General features: G+C 45.0%; 1 long non-coding RNA gene across 1 annotated transcript in view; it reads left to right on the top strand.

The window, feature by feature from the left end:
• Positions 1-207: 207 nt before the first annotated feature.
• The window catches only part of LOC113952080, a 31,802-nt gene continuing 14,655 nt past the window's right edge, over positions 208-17,354 (top strand). Inside the window, exon 1 of the long non-coding RNA XR_003529375.1 lies at positions 208-299. This is a non-coding gene — a long non-coding RNA (uncharacterized LOC113952080). The remainder of the gene's footprint in view (positions 300-17,354) is intronic.

The following is a 17,354-nucleotide window of genomic DNA, read 5'->3' as shown; positions in this document are numbered from 1 at the left end:
GTGATCAAATTAAATAGGGGCAAAGATATGTCAGAGGTGAAATTCAAAAGACAATACGTAATAATTGGTTTTAAAGCAGGAGCCAGATTAATCATATAGTCAGGAACAAAGGGAAAAATTCCTGAAAGCCTGTTGCATTTTAACTTGGATTTTTTTTTTTTTTCCTAAAAGGTAAAAGTACAAAAATGGTTTCTTACTGCCCCTGCTATTAACTGTGTCATCCTTTCGGGATGTGAAAACCCGGCGCAGTTCTGTGCGGAAGGACAAGGAACGGGAGACCAAACATATCTTTGCTCGATGTAAGTTGGTTTGGGCTGTGCTTTCTTGAACCCTTCTGGAATTTTGTGGCAGGCACTGGCTGAGCTCTGCCCATCCACACTCCTTGGAGCATGGAGCGGGGCGTGCCAGGGGATTGGTGCGAGCATGGCCGGGAAGCCGCCGCATGAGGCCGTGCCAGCGGCGAGGAAAGGTTTTCCCGGGAAGAGTTTGGTGGATGTGAGCTCTGTCCTTCCCTCTCCTTCTGCCCAGTGCAGTAACACAGAGAAAGACCTGGCCCTGTCTGTCTGAATCCCTGCTCTGGCACAAAATAAAAGAGCGGATCGACTCTGAGCCACCGCCTCGCACAGACACACGTACGAGCACCGAGGCTGCCTTAAAGTTGCCGTCTCGCTGCCTCACTTCAGACGCTGCGTGCTCGAACCCCGCTTTTGGGCTGGATTCATGCTAATGTTGACAGTTTTTTCCTCCTTTGTTACATTGTGCAAACCAAATAGAAAGTGAGGTGAGCTTGTCTGAGCAGATGAAAGATGGCAAGAAATTGGCGCTTGGGGACCAGTGTCTTGGTGACATCGACTCTGCAGTCCTTTTTTTCTCTCTCTCCCTGGCTTCCCCTCTCCCTCTCATTCTCTCTGAAATGGTCTGTGCCTCCAGTAATTTACATAATACTCTTCTGACACCTTTACTTTAGTCATCAATCACGGTACCTTCTCTCAGTCTATCTTTTGTCTGAGCATGTCTCTTCTTTATCAGGCCATGCACAAAAGATTAATTTCACAGTTTTTCTCCCTTCTTTCTTTCCTTGCAAGATACAAAGCTCATGAAATGACAGAAGCAAGATAATGAAAACAACAATGCAAGCAATTTTTTTTTTTGTTCTTGCTGGTTGGATCTCAAGATACTTTTTTTAACCTCATTGTGTGCCATCTGTCTTAGAAAAGGTCTGCTCTGTATTTTTTAATACAATTCTCATGCTGTTCTGAAGACTACCTGGGGAAAAAAATACATATTTTAATCAGGCCATAGGTATTGATTTAAAATTAAATAATAAATAAATAAAAAAGGAATTTGCTGAACAATTAAAGTGAGGGGTCCATTTCTAATGGTGGCATGGGCTACTGCACAGTGCCCATGCCCCAATTAATATTAATGATCTTTTGTGCATAGCAAATTTATGGCATTTGATTGACTCACACAACTACACTTCAAGCTGTCACGTAAAGTGAAATATATGGGCACCATGGCCTAATTTGCATATGCATATGTTCTTAATATTAATTAGTCTAATGGATCTAAGGACCTGGAGATAATTTGAGTACTGGGAGAAGAGAAGCAAGCAAACAAAACAAAACTCGCTGAACGGTGCCCTGGTATGGACTTGTCCTACAATCAAATAACTCTCCCAAAATGCAAAATAATTGGCATGAATTTCTCCTCCTTCCCCATGTCTCTCCCAGGACCTGCTGAATTAAAATCTTATCCCATATAATGCATTGTTTTGGCTCTGACCCTGACACTTTTTAATTTGAAATGCTTAACATGCCAAGTAGATTACAGAATTATGTACGGAGGAGTTTGAGTTCAGGCTTATGGGCGTAGGTCAGGGCTATGAGATTTGCAGCCCTGCGAGGGGGCTATTTCCCAATACACCTGCGTAATTACCATTAATATTAATGGGAACCATGCAAGTTTATTGGGGGGAGCTTGGTCTCCCCAGCTTAGCTTTGTGCTTGCATTGCCTGGTAACAATGGCGCAGATTTCCAGAGGAAACGGCCACTTTTGACCATCGGGTGTTGGTCTTTCAAAGTTAGTGAAAACTCACTTTTCTTGATACTCTGGGGAGCAAGGGGTGCCAGAGCTCCAAAGCAGAGAGGTGTCAGGGTAGTCTTTTTTTGTTTGACCTGTGAATTGGCTTGTGAGAGGGCTGATGTCCAAGTCATGGCTGCACTCCTGCATCTATACAACTCTTCTCCATGCAAAACAGCTTTAAACTTCCCCCAGGTTTGGACCAGTGAGTTGAAGCCAAGCGAGTGGTCAGGGCAGGCTTCCATCAGCCTATGGGAGCACTGACTTGATGTGCCCACATTCAGTGTTGTGCTGGTCCTTTAACATGCACAACCATGAATCTGCAACAAGTCACCTCTTGGAAACTGTTCTTAGACATTCACCGAGAGGAATTACAGGAGTTTACTCTCTTGGGTGTCGAAGCCATCCTACAAACTGGTACATGGTCTCTGCCTGTCTAACTCCCCCTCCTGCAATAAGTGAGTCTTTTCACTGGTTCTGCAGAGGTAGTACGTTTGCTGCACCCTGTGTGCTACCTGTGGCACAGCAGGTGCCACTACCAGCAGCTGCTCCCAGCACAGTGCTGGTGACTTCAGGACAGGTGGATGGGTGCCTTCTTGTGGGTACAGCAAGTCCTGATGCAACAGTGTGACAATGCTTTGTGCAAGATGAGGAGCACATTTGTGTGATGGTGAAGAGGAGGTTGGCAGTGGGGTCCAGGCACTAAGTCCTTCCAGGACCACTAAGTGCTGGGGGAGTTAGCAAGGGAAGGGAGGGAGGGATGCTTTGGTGCCCCTGCAGATTGGCCAAAGGCAGGAGGAGGTGGCTGTCACACTGTGCAGTTTCTCAAGCATAATGTTACCAATGGGAAAGGAGAGTAGGTTCAGCCTTCCGACTGGGAGCTCTCTGGGTGCAACTGTGGCTTAGGACATGTCTGTGCGGCGTTCTGCAGGAAGGATGTGCGGGATATGTCTGGCTGGAGCTCTCTCACAGCCCGGGCTGGTGTCTGTGGGGCTGTTTCTGTGCTGATCGGGAGGTGACAGAGGAGCAACAGCACATACAGCATCACTGTCACCAGGGGAGCTTCTGCACGGGCAGCTTCGGTGTGGCTTGGGCAGCCAGCCGAGGAGCTGGGGCTGCAGCCACAGCACCGCCCCTTCCCGGGCCATCTGCAGGGAGCAAAGCACCACTTTCAGCAGGGGGGGATGAAAATCCCAAAGGCTGGGGCAGAACAGAGGTTTCTGGAAGATTAGGGTGTTTTGGAGCTGCGAAACTGGTTAATGCTGTTCCCAGTCTCAGAGGACGTGGGGGGTGCCTGACTCACCTGGGTTATTTCGGATGCGCTGCCTGACTCACCTGGGTTGTTTCACCTAACAAAGAAAACACCCCACGCGGCTTCAAGCCCATTTCCAACCTGCAAAGCTGTAATGAATCTGCAAGCTGCTGATTGCCTTTACGAGGTGCTAAGCACCGATGGCTGCCTGATACCAGGCAGGAGAGTGCGGGCTCTTGGCCGGATCAGGTCTACAGTGAGTTGTTCTATAGAAAAAAATGACTTTCCTGTACGAAGGCATCACTTATATACCGAATATATATAACAAAACCTGGAAAGCCTCTAGTCACTCATTTTAGCTGCTAAAATGCCTTTAGGCCAACATTCCTGCTGTGAAAGGGGTTATGGACATGTCATATGGGGGTCATCAGTGAAAAATATACCCAACTTTTGTTATTCTTAAGTCTAAATCAAAAACCTCTTTTCACAATCCACTAAGGGACGATTTACTAGAGAGTAGAATGTGGTATCAATTATTTCTGTGGGCATCCTTTTTGTTATAAGAAGCAAAGAGGATTGCTTGAGAGTCAATAGCATGACTCCATCTCAGATTACTAAATAATGAAATGCTAAACTTGGCCTAGAGTAAGGACTATTGCTGTCTCAAAGGGACCAGAGGCTTCAATTAAATCAGAGGACAGTGTTCAATGAATGAGAAAAGGATGCTTAAGGTACGATGACATATTACCGGATTTTACATTTAATTGCAGTGCTTTGTTCTTTTAATAAAAGCACAAGAGCAGTGGATCTCCATTATGGTCATCTGGTAGCATTGTTCACTGTGGACAGTTTATTGTAATTTATTGGCTATGTTTAATCCCTCTATTTTTCATATAAATGAATCCTGTCTGCTTTATTTTACGAATTTTCTTTGCTTAAAAAAACCCAAACAACACCTAATATTTATTTACGCACAAAAGAGCTTTTTCACTGAAATACTCAACGGTGCAAGAAAGAAACAACCCAGCTTCTATGAGACTGGAATGAAAGGGAGAGCTTCTGCCCAGAGGGGTGTAATTCTGCATCACTCACGCAGGTATTGGCACTCGCAGAGCACTGTGGCTTGTGGGGGCAGCATCTTGTGAACGCTGTGCAACCTCAGGGGTGACAAAATGTCCTTGCTGGTTTTCTGGGGCTCTGTGCTGCTGAACCTGCCTGTGCTTGGACTGTGCCAAGCTCGCTGTGGGCACCAGGGCCTGTGCATGGAGTGTGGCTTTCTGGATTTCTGGTCCAGGAGAAATTGGTTTCGAACTCCCCTGCGCCCAGAGGTGGGTTTTCAGCCTTTCTGCTCGGTGCCCTGGGATAACGTACAACACATGGCAGTAGTTTAGCTGGAAAACCACAGGAGCATGTGTATGTGATTATACATGTGTGTGTGCACACACGCATGCATGTATGGATGTGTTTATAGTTTCGTGTTTGCATATAGAGTGATACGTGTTTATTTTAAAATGTAAATCTGTAAGTGTTTTTTAAAATGGTTGTCAGGCAAATACCTCTTTTTAGGCATTTTTGCTGTGACTTGTCTCATCTGAGCACAGCAATCGTATTCCATTATATAAATGATGGAATTGTCAGTGATTTAACTAATGTAACCTGATGCATCAAGGCAACACTGAGGTTACTGTCAGCTTAGGGAGGGAGAAGTTGAGACCTGAAAAACTCAGATCCTCGTCTGTAGTTTTAGGATCTGGTTGGTTTGTTTGTGTTCTCTTTTTATTTTTCTTCTTTTCATTAAAAGGTCCTTGTGCAGGAGAAGGGACTCTTAAATGCAGCTGAAATACCATGTGCATCGAGCACAGGGAGGGGAGACACCCTCTCTTCATACCTGGACAGCGTGTGTCTGTTTTTTGGGCCAGATCCTCCCTGAAACAGGGTCACAGCGAACCCTTCACTTCCCTGTTTAAACAGGTTGGGTGTCTTTCTTTTGTTTCTGCCTTGTTTCAGCTCACCTCGTGTCAGAGCCTGTCTCTGGAAACGTGGCAGTTCAGTGAGGAAGGTGGGATGAGATGACTCTCAGAAGTAATGGCACAAAACGAATGGCAGCCAGCCCTGTGTGAGGTTTCTGGGCTCAGGGGAAAGTTGTGAGCTGCGTTACCTACTGGGAGAGATTTCCCTGTGATTTTATCTGAGGGGTTTTTCGGGTGTGTTGCTTTTCAAGGAGGGTGCAATGCTTTTACCAGCCTGCAGTACCTAATTTTTATAACATCACTCAGCCATGTGGCAGCGTCGGAGTAATGAATTCAGGAAGTGTGCGGCGAGGATTGTCTGTGCAAGAGGGTGCAGGCAGTACTTAACTCCCTATCGATTGCAGTGAGTGACTGATAAACAAGTGAGTGCCTCCTGAGCAGCTTGAAAGGGTGCTGCAGGCCCCAGGCACGTGGCTGTTCAGGTGTGGGACTGGCACTGTAGTCAGCAACAGCAGCATTTTGCTCGTACTGGGGTGGTGGGATTCAAAGGTGGTGGTGTCAGAGAATTCCTCCCAGCTGGGTGTACATCCAGGGCCCGGCTGTGTCCGGGTGTAGGACCAAGAGAACACCCGAGCACCACATGCATGGGGTGTTGTGCTGCACAGAGGAGGATCACAGCTGTGAACTGGGCAGTGGGCTCACCAAAGGCTCTGTGTTTGTCACGGCTTCCTCTCGCAGGGGCTAACGCAATGTGACTCCACCGAGCGCATGTTTGTAAATCACCGTGTGATGAATATGGGGCCGTACCTCGGCGGAGTCTTCCTCTTGACAAAGTGCTGTGCCTGTTCCCAGTTCTGCCTGGCCTCTGTTTTTGTTAATTTTACACTGAAGGATCAACATGCCCAGGATGCACGCGTGCATCCATCTCTCTCCCTCTCAAAGGAAATTAGTGCTTTCCTGTCACCGCAGGTGATATGAGAAGGGGAGGAAGTACACAAACTGATTTATCTGGAGCTGTCAGCTGTTTTGAGGATGTTGACTACTAAGGGTGTCAGCTCCTCCTCAGTAGTTGGCTGACTCTGAAGAAGACCCCATTCCTCATTAAAAGAGCACTGAGCTGCACTTGAAAGTGACTTTCCCACTTGTTCTCCTCTCACAAACATCACAATAACAGATTCGCTGTTTAAAGTGGCATGATCTTCATGCCAGGCCCAGGCAGCTTTGTAAAATACACCTCTGCAGCACTCGGTAGCATCGGTACCATCCATGCAAAATTCATTTGAGGTATAAACTAGAGACTATCATCACAGATGACAGTTATAGCAAATCAGCACGCTGTGTACAGTTTCATCCTTTATTCACATTATGTATCATAATAAACGTCGTCCTAGCAACACAGTTTGTTGAGAGTCAAACACAATACCCCACAATGCCTTGCCATGGATGAATGTGAGGAATTGTGGCTGTAAGAGCCTGGTGCAGCCTGAAAAGGAATCAGCGCTTGCTACTGTCGTTTTAGGGGACTCTTCTCCTCCCACCACAGCCTTGGGAGAGAGATGGGAAGGGAGCCTGTGTAAACTGGGGGTCCCTGCTGCACACTGGTCTGTGTGGGATCAAAGCAGAGTGGTAGAAGCACTGGGAACTGGGTCAAAATGTGTCAAAACTCAGAACTGGAAGGCTTGAGAAACAAGAGGAGGGACTATTGCGTGGGTAAATTGAGTAATATTGGGGAAGAAATATTAGGTGCAAGACTATATTTTCCTTCTTTTTAATAACTGCTTAGTGAAAAAGCACTTCCAAGGTATTGAATGTGGAAAGAAAAAGAAATCTTAATGTAAAAATGTATGTCTTTGGTATAGAATTCCACTCAGACCTGAGAGAGATGTTTCCTGAGCAGAGTCGGGTGTGATTCATATAACATTTTGCCAGCCCCTGGGGAATGTCATCTCCTCCTGATGTCTCCATTTGCAGGAAAGGCTTCATTGCAGGTACAGCACGAGGCTCCCACACCAAAGGGCTGAGTTTGCTCTCAGACCCTGACATGTGCTTGCTCTGTGAGATACAGCAGCCTGTTTTCTGTAATCCTTGCCCTGGGACCTGCTCCAGCATGTGTTTTCCCTTATCCCTGGCCATGAGAGCCCCTGTTCACATGCTCTGTGTTAGAGGGGAGCTGCTCTCCCTGGGGTGCCAGTTAGGCCACGGTGGGGCTGCTGGTTCCTTAACACTGAACCCCTCAGGTGGGGCCAGCAGGATACTGTCCCTTGTCCCTAATGAAGATCATGTGTTCCCACTGCTGGGAAAGCTTTGAGAAGAGAGGCTGAAGCTCCTGTCTGAGGTGTGTCTGGCAGGTGTGATCAGAGATCGTGCTGATGAGCACTCTCACGTGAAACAAAGCTTTTCCAAAATGAAGCACTCTTTTCAGAAGGCCCTGGTTTTCTTTTTCTCCTCCTCCTACCATTTTGAACAAATTTATCACTTGGTATCACTCTGAGATGGAAATATACTAATTAATAGGCTGTTAGAAGTGAGGAAGTACCTGGAAAATCACCCCAAGTGTTGCACCCAATTTCAGAATGAGCTTGGAGCCACGTTCAGAGTGAACCTGATCCAGTGTGTAGTTCTGCAGTTCAAAAGTACCAGAGCCAAGTGAGACGCAAATGCCAGATGAGATAAAGACAACCCTTCCCTGCACAAATCCCCTGGGAAAGGAGGTAACACGGATACCACAGGAGTTCAGCCTTTACACAAAGCAAAATGTAGTACCCAAGCAAAGGCCTGAAACTTTAAAGCCTGGACATCAGTCCAGAACAGAGCCCTCCCAACCTTGCTGGGGAAGTTTATGTCTTTCCCAGGGATGCTGTAAACAGGATCATCCATCATCCTTAAAGTTTATATCTGAGTCCTCAAGCAAAATACGTAGAAGTCTGGACCCAGAAATGGGTTTTGGGGCTCAACTCTGCATAGTTCATTGTTATTGTGGAGTAGTCCTGTAAAACAAAATAAGTTAAATAAGTTATCTTGCCTTTTTTTTTTTAAAGTGTGTGCAGGCTTTGGTGTTACAGCTGAAAGGACAGTTGGGCTCCTGTGGGCAGGAACCCAGAGAAACGCTATCAAAAAAAAAAAAAAAAAGCAAGCCCTTATGGTTATTAATCAGAATTTTGTCTACTTTTCAATTCTCTTCTCTAGGACTGATTCCACTGCACAATAATTAAAAAGAAACCCGTGCTGACTGTGGTGCCCCCCCGCCCGTGGAGCGGTGCCTGGCTGATCCCATTGTCTGCACCCTGAATGCTGAGCCCACAGTTAATAATTAGTGAGCAGGGCTTAAATGAAATCGCACAACCAATTCCCTGGTACACTGGCAGAGGCGGCGGCTGAGCCAGCCAGGACTTTGTCATCTTGGCAGGGAGAGGGAGGACTCGCTGCCATCCTGCAGCCAACGTGCCGTGCAGGGGATCTGGCGCTGCCAGGGTGGTGGGACCAGCAGCAGGCTGAGCCCGGCAGAGGGGTGCAGGCAGGAGGGGAAAGAGAGTGTTTTTGCCACCTTCTTGGGGGGGGGGGAAATGGATAAAAAGGGCTCTTTTTTTGGTAAGGAGGTTTCCAGGAGATGTCCCTCAGGTTCATATTTATTGTTTATTGCCCGTAAAACTGTGTTTCTATGCTTCACAAAGCCATCATTTCGATGTAGTCTGCCTAGCCTGAAATGATAAATGAAAGCAATGAAGGGAGAGGAAGGGTGTTCTGGTGATTAAAACTCTGGATTTGAGTTGAGAAAGTAGGTTTCAGCTCCATCTCTGCCACCAACTTTGGGGTGACTTTTGACCGGCCATTTAATCTCTTCGGGTTTATGTGAGCTGGGGAGAACAGGGATTTCTCCCTTTTTTTTAGGAGTTTTTTTGTGTTTGTTTTCTTTTTTTTTTTCTTGCCTGGTTAGGCTGTCCAAGTGTTCCTGTTGGGATTCCTTTTTACTATGTCAAGTGTGACCAACATAGGATGCCACTGTAATTTTAAACTCCTATTCTCACTATTTTACCAATGGGTCCGTGGATATACAAAGGGAAAATAGTGCAATTAGGAAACTACAAATTAGAAAGGATGTGAGTGGAAAGAGTGTGAACAGTGGCGAATGATGAACTTCAGAGATATCCTTTCCTGACTGGAGCAGGTTTATTTCCCTCAGTGGTGATTGAAATTAATATGGGCTCTTATTTTATGGAGGTACTCGTAAACTGGAGGAAGTGTGATGGCCTGTAGATGTAAAAGGTCAGAACAAATGATCTAATAGTTCTTTTTAGCCTTAAAACTATGGAGGAAAATGAAGGCTTTTAAAAATTATTCTTTTGTCACAGTTAGGCAGGAAATGGAGATGGGGTGGCAAATCTAAACCCCAGGCTTGGACACTACCTATCCCTGTCCCTTTGCTCATTCCTATGCCAGTAGCTTTCCAGCTGGTTTGAAGGTCCCAGAGGGTCTCTGAGCCACCTCTCTAAAGGGTGCCTGCCTGAAAGGCAGCTGAAAAAAGCCTATTGTCAGGAGGCTTTAATTCACTGTTACAGGTGATCACCTCTCCGTGGAGAGTGTAAGAGTCCATAAATCAAGAAATGGTTGAAAACTTCTGCTCTCGTCTTTGCCAGTGGTTAAAGACAGCTCACGTGAGCCACATTTATGTGCCCATCTTGATTCCCCAGGCCCGTTCCTCTTGCTGAACAGGGCACTTCTTGCCACCATTGTCAAACCAGCCCGTGGCCCTCTTTTAATTTTCTCTTTTTCTACTTACCCTGCAATTAAATACCCCTAAAGTGACAAACACACAAAGAGCTTAATCCCCAGCCCTGTTGCATACCAGCCACACAAGTGCACCTTGGTAGGAGTGCTTTACAAAGACACATAATCGCTCATCAGTGCGATTGTTTTTTGCTGCACGTGTGGTCTGGATCAAGGGCTCGGCGTGCACTTGCCAGTGCTGTGATTCCCTCAGGGGTTTGGAGGTACTGCTCCGACCAGGAGCCCTCCTCAACCGCTTCCTTCGGCATCTCCAGCCAGACCCAGCCAGGGAAGGAGGTCCCGTGAGCAACCCACGCCGTGTGGTGCACATCCTCCCTTTGCAGAGGTGATTTTACATCCCTGGTGAGACTCTGCATCACCACAGTGTTGTCAGGATGGAATTGCACAGGGAGGGACCTCTCCCCTCCCCAGCCCTGCCCAGGCAGTGTGTCAGGGACTTCCCAAACCATAGGCTGTGCTGGATCGTCGTGCTTGCCAGTCCTCCTTAGACCCCTCCTGTAAATTTGTCTAATCGTGTTTACAATCCATTTATATTCCTGGTCTCTGCAACCTGCTGTGCACTAAGTTGCATAATTTAGTTATTCTTTGTAAAAGTGTTTCTTATGGGCTATTTTAACCCTACTGCCTCATAATTGGGTGCACCCTGGTTCTTACACTGCGAGAAATAATGACTAATTCTTTTCTATTTGCTTTCCCTGTACTGTTCATAATTTTATAGGCTTTATTGTGTGTTGTCTGATTTTCCTCTATCATTTTGTAGCTTGAAGGGCTACATTTTTTACAGGAGTCAGCACAATGGGAGATAAGTAGAGGATTTGGTGGGTTATTGCAGATCTTGAAATGTAGAAGAAAAATTGATCATCAGCTGAATGAAAAATTAAATTTTAGACTTTTTATTAAAAAAAAGATAAAAAGAAAACCTTTAAAAGGCCAGTTTGACGTTCAACATTAGTTTCTGAGTTTCATTTTAACATTGAACCCTTTTGTTTTTATGCAAGCCGACAATTAAAGAGTATAACAGTCCAAGAGATTTCATACTAAAGGATTGAGACATTTTCATTTTGAGAGTTGCAAAATGTTTGCATACTGCTCTTCAGTTTTCCTCCTCAGCTTGCCCATTCAGTCCAGTCAAAATCTCAGCTATCAGCAAATCTGCAGCTTTTCCACCCAGAAGATTTGGTTTTACCCAAGTATAAAGAGAAGCTGGCTTGAAAAATTTAACCTAAACCACCCATATTTGACTGAATATAAAAACTCTCCAAACACAAGCCCATCAAGGGTCTCATGCCAGCCAGATTTCCCATGGATTTTATTTTATGTGCACTAAACACTCCACAAAATAAAGCCTGTCCAGAGAGGTGAATCCGAGGGCGGTTTAACACCACAGATTTTCCCCTTGTATAACAATTATGGAAGCAGGAATGCTAATTGACATGGGATGCCACATTGTGGATATGTGAATGGTGTTCAACAGCCATCATAATTTCTCATTTTCCTGCTTTTGGTTGTGTCGGGCAGTAGTTGTACATGGTAGGAACAAAACACTCGGCGTTCTAGTGCCATACTACCTGAAGATTATTGCTTTTCCCTGCTGGCCAAGTGTGCCTGGATTTTCTCACCTTTTCAAGCTCAGGCCTTTGTTCCTTTATTTATGTTTTATAAGAGGAAGGAACTAATTAATCTCCTTCCCAAAGAAATGCGGGCGTGTGCTTGTTCCCACCTGAATTTCGCTGAGGGTGAATTCCTCACCGCTGTGGTTTTGAGTCCTTGGAAGCGAATGGGAATGCGTCTGCCTGCTCCTGGTGTCTGCTGGAGCTGGGCTGTCTGTCTGTCCTGAGGTCCTTTTGGGGACCCAAGAGGGTAAAACTTATTGGCAGGAGGTTTGCCCCTTCTGTGGCAATCAGACCCCTGGGTGCCGGGAAGATTTCTCCCAGCACTGATACTATAGGATAGTTTTATGGTTGGCTGTGATTGCACATGAGAGTTCTACCTAATCTAACCAAGCTTTTGTTTCCTTCCCATCCCTGTAGTGTGAGATTCAGTCTTGGTGTCTCTGTATTCTGAGTCTGCCTGAAAACTGATTTTTAGTCATAAAAGGAATTCATTTAAAAATTGATTCAAACCAAATATGTAGACTTTGCTGAAATATATGCAATATCCAGTAAGAAATCCCTTGTATTGTATGCTGGGTTTATTTAGAGTAAATCTAGAGAAGATCAAGACACATTTTAATATACAAATTATATTTGTTTTTAAGCTACAGTGTTCTATCTGGACTCAGCCTGCTTCCATTTTTTTAACCATTAATCTTGCTTTTTGCCCCTAATCCTTTCTTTGCTACAATGAGCTTTCACTATGTGTGTGTGGGGAGGGAAAGCCCTATTAGATTATAACATTTTATGAGTTGTCAACGATATAATGACATTAGCCACCTGACTGAGAAGTAAAAACCTTTGCGGTGTCACATAACAGGTTAGAATGGGCTGGCAAGCCCTTGTGAAATAAACAAGGTAAAAAAAATAAAAATCCTCCAAAATGTATATTTAAATGGGTGACTCTGACCCCTCCCTGCTTATTAGACCACCAAGAGCACATTAAATATTTTATATGTATATATCTTCCTGCCTCTCTAAAATACAGATAGGCACACACACATCCGTACACACACACACACACAGGCATAGACACACAAGTCTTTCAAAATCAGAAAGGTCTCAAATTTAATTGGAATGGAAAATGCTAACTAATTGGCATCCAAATTTGATTTACTGTAGAAACCTCATATTTGTTTGAAACACAACACTGTGTCTTGGAACACAAGCCCAGTCCTTCAAAAATCATACATGAGAACTGTGGAAGAATCAATTAAAGTTGATTTGGCAGATCTGCTTTTGACAAATATAAAGAAATCTCTGATTAGGCTGAGAAGAAAAGAATCCCTCTTTCGTGCTCTCTCTATTCTCTCCCTCTTTAAAGGCAGTAGATGTCAGAAGGGGGTGGGTAGTGATATGCAAAACATGGCCTCCATAACCAAAGTAGCCTGCAAAATTAGGTGTCAGCATGCAAAGCTTATTGATGTATGAATGCGGAAAATGAAAGCCGGCAGTAGACAGACGGGGCTAAAGGTGAGACAGCCACAGTGAAAGCAGCTGTACATCTACGTCAAGGTGTTGCTATATGAGCCTGCTTTTTTTCTGGAGGGCCACAGCCTAACAAGCTGTGCCTGGCCATAAAATGATGAAACAATACAATGTAGGCACACACTGTGTGAATACCAAATAAATTGACTTGGACCCCCCCCCCCCACCCCCCCACCCCTTCAAAGTAGGCCTGTGTGTTCATTAATAAATTCATATTCTGAGTTTTCAATAAAAGAAGAAAATGCAGTGTAAACTGGAGTTACTTAGTGACACCCAGCTCATTGCTTTTTATTGTTGCTTGCAGCTACGAAGCCTTCGCTGTGCACTAGTAGAATTTATTACTGTCTGTCTTTGTGGCAAGTTGGCGAAGTGAGCCTTTTGAAGAAAATTGACCCACACTTCATGAATATGATGAAAAATGCCAATAACACTACAAAGACAAAGCTCTTGACATTAGTGTGCAAAGAACTAAGAGACGGTAATGAAAATATTGCAATTACAAATCATATCCCTCCTCCCCGGCCGAGGGGTGTGGGCATTCGGGGGCCACTGGGGAGCCCCAGGACCCCACTGGGTGTGGGGTGGGCTGAAGAGTGAGGAGGGGTGGGCACCGTTTCACTGTCTGGTCCCTGAAGAGTGAGGAGGGGTGGGCACTGTTTCACTGTCTGGCCCCCTCCCCATCCTCCATGCTTTGAAGGAGGAAAGAGGTGAGAAGAGGAAAGCAAGCAAAGTGCTTAATCCAGCAAGGATTCCCTCCTAGAAGGTTGCACAGCTTCTCTCTGAGCCTGCGTGCACAGGGAGAGTGGTCTTGTTGCTAAGGCACAAGATTAGGAGCCATGGGGTCCAGCTTGAGCTTGCCCTTCAGCCATCCTCCTACTAGAAGCTCCTGGACACAAATCACTGTAAGATTGTGCCTCAATTTCCCCCTCTGTAAAATAATCTTTCCTTCTGTGCTTTATGAATGGAGCTTCTTTGACTGGCATCTCCCCTGAGCTACCTCATTCTTCTTGTGTGCCTGCCCCCCTCCACTCTTTCCGTGTTGCAGGAACAGTGATAGGTTCAAAATTAGCATCTTACAAGCAGAAAGGTCTGTCTCACAGGTTCTGTCCCAGAAAGAGACAACAAGAAGCAATGTGACGTGCAAAAGTTCTTAATTTAATTCTTAACCTGGTAATAAGAAACTTGATCGGTGAAAATACACAAGGATCAAATAGGGTAGGGGTTTTTTTCCCCTCACCCAGCAGCTGATGGAACACTGGAACAAAGCAGCTTCAAGACAAGAAATGTGAACGCTGAGAGAAACTGAGCTAAAAAAAAAAATAAAATAATTAAAATCAACAACTAAAGGTTATTTAGCCCTGTGTTGAAAATTTGCCACTTTCTGAACTTACCATCAATCAAATTTTCCGTCACCAAGATAAACTGTTAGTGCCAGGCACTTTGTTTATGCATTCTGCTCTTATATTTATTGTGGAGAGACCTGCTAAAAATCAAATAAAAAGCAAGCATGCTGTCTACTAAATTTGTATGTGACAGTCATAGGTATATCTTGGATACTGGTGCCAGAGCAAATCAGCTCAGCTCTGCTGTTCCCGTGCTCCTCTTTCCATTGGTAGGAGATGACACTTGCAAATTACAGCAAACCAGGACTGTTTTCCTCTGTGATGTGTGGCTGCTGGTGAGATAATCAGGAAGTCAACTGGAGCAATTCTGCAGGTCTGTGTGAAAAGATGGGCACCCAAATATGGGCTACCTGGGAATGATGCTTCCATCTGACTCCATCAGACCTGTGCTGCTTGTGGATCCTGTGTATGACACCTCATGTAGTACAAGGATGCCCCAAAGCACTCAGAACCCCTGAATGCACGTCAGGGTTATCTCAGCATCATGGCCATCTCATGGTGTGGTGTCATTTCTCTGCCCTGGTCATGGGAAAGACTCACCACATCTGAGGAGTCAGAGTAAATGCTCCTGGGTGGCTGAATCCTTCCATGGAACATCCTTGTTAGAGGCACCTTCAACCCAACAGGAGGAAATGACTCTGCTTTAAGGAGAACTGAATTGGATGTGATACAGTTTTCCATGTTTTATAAATCACTTAAAGTTTTACAGTGCATTATGAGGACAAAAGAGATTGGAAAGGAAAGTGAGTAAAGAAGCAGCATCCAAACAGCAGGAGCAACTACTGTATAACAGGTGAAAAAATAGCAAAATGGACTGATTATGGCTGAACATCCATCCTTCTGAAGCAACTGCAAGTTAGAAATCACTGCTTGTGTTATTGGGCTTTGGAAACAAGGCTGATGCAGAAAGCTCTAGAGGAAAATGTGAGACCACCACATAGATCAGAATCATGCCAGTGTAAGGAGCAAAAAGGACAGAGCCAGCAGATTGCCCAGCTATAAAGAGCAACGTTCAAATCCGGAGGAAAGTTTCATCAAAGGCTGACTTAAGTGCAAAGGTTCAGACCTGACTAAGGAGCAGCTCATTTTTTGTTGCTCTAGAGCAAGACCTGTCTCCCAAGATCTGAGCGAGCGAGTGAATGTTCCCTTGCTCAGCTGAACGAGGCAGTGGCACAGTCTGGCCACAGATGGGGAATCTCACAAGTAAAGATGAAGCCATTAGATAACATATTGGAGTGACTCTGCTGAGCAGGCTGAATGCCTGCTCAGAGAAAAAAGAGGAGAAGAGAAAACACTCTGTAATTATAAACCAGCCCAGTTCTACCTTCTCATTCCTTGTTTCTGTGTTCATCAACATTGGGCTTCCACAATTATTTCCAGAGCATTTTGTGGCTCGTGTCTCTAGCAAGCAACATCCCATTTACGTTAAATAACCTTCCTGATATAGCTACAGGTTTCATGCTGGGACACTCCTTCCTGTTGCTGGAAGCACGGGCCAGCCTTGTGCTGAGCTGATCCCCTGGTCAAAAATGTTTGTTCACCTTGTCCCTGTAGCTCACAGAAAGTGCAAGTAGATAACGGGTCAATTTATTTGGCATAATTGATTATGGCTAATGATGACTGGAAATCCAGTTGTGACATTTCTGGACTTGTCTGCACTTTAGATACGAGGAGATATATTTTTCAGATCCTGGCATGTTTAGCATTTTGGGATGAACAATTTATCTACCTGGGTTCATTCTGCTGCTTCCAGAACTGATTGTATATTAGCATGTCTCACAAAAATCATGCGTGACATTACTCTTGCATCTATATATTGAAAAGAAATGAAACTGGGGCTGGATAAAAGCCCTTTGAAGTCGGTGGAAATGTCTCCCATCAACTTCAATATGAAGAGATGAACCTAGAAATATAGGATTGCAAAGGACCTCCTGGGTCACTGAGTCAGTCCTCTGCTGTCCCCTGCACTCCTTTATATAATCCCTTCTCCACTGGTTGTTTCTCTTTAGCCTGTCTAAGGCTGAGGATGTGCTCAGCATATTGCTGAAATCGTTATCCAGAAGGAGATTTCTGCATTACAGGTAACCAATGGTTCCTGCGTGTTTGATTTGTCAGCTCCTACAGGCGTGAACAATTCCCAGTGCGTCATCTTCAAAATGTAGTCAGGTGAATGGATGCAGGTGTCGGGAAGACTGAAGGGGGGACACGGCTATCTGTATTCAGTCTGTGTGTTTGTCACAACTCTGAATACTCACATTATGGTTTCCAGTAAGTGGTGGATGGGATTCTTCGTCCTTGCAGCAAATAGTGGGGACTGATCACAACAAAATGAAAGGGGCCCGGTTTTGTGGCAACATTAAAAGTTACAGGTAAAGAAGGTCCAGGTTCTTTGGATTTTTTTTTTTTTTGCTCTGCACAGTATTCTAAATGCTGAAGGTGACAAGAAATCATTGAAGGGTAGGACTGGGAGGATTTCATGCCATTTTATTCAATGCCAATTATTTATAAAGAGAAAATAGTAGGGAGGGCTGGAAAGGGTTAAAATTAAAAGCTATTTCTAAAGCCTGCAATAATAATACAATAGGCTGGTGGTAGCCACAGGCAGAATTTACTGTCCTTGGTCTAGTGAACCAGTATTAACCCTTCAAGTGTCCATGATGGCTCCATGCACAGTGTCACTTTCTGCTCCAGTGTAGGGATGTATGGTTTCTGTCAGATTGC

This window comes from Corapipo altera, unplaced genomic scaffold, assembly GCF_003945725.1.
Source record: "Corapipo altera isolate COAL_440 unplaced genomic scaffold, ASM394572v1 70, whole genome shotgun sequence".
NCBI lineage: Eukaryota > Metazoa > Chordata > Aves > Passeriformes > Pipridae > Corapipo > Corapipo altera.
The sequence above is the reverse complement of the archived record's forward strand: the minus strand, read 5'-3'. Positions and strand labels throughout refer to the sequence as shown.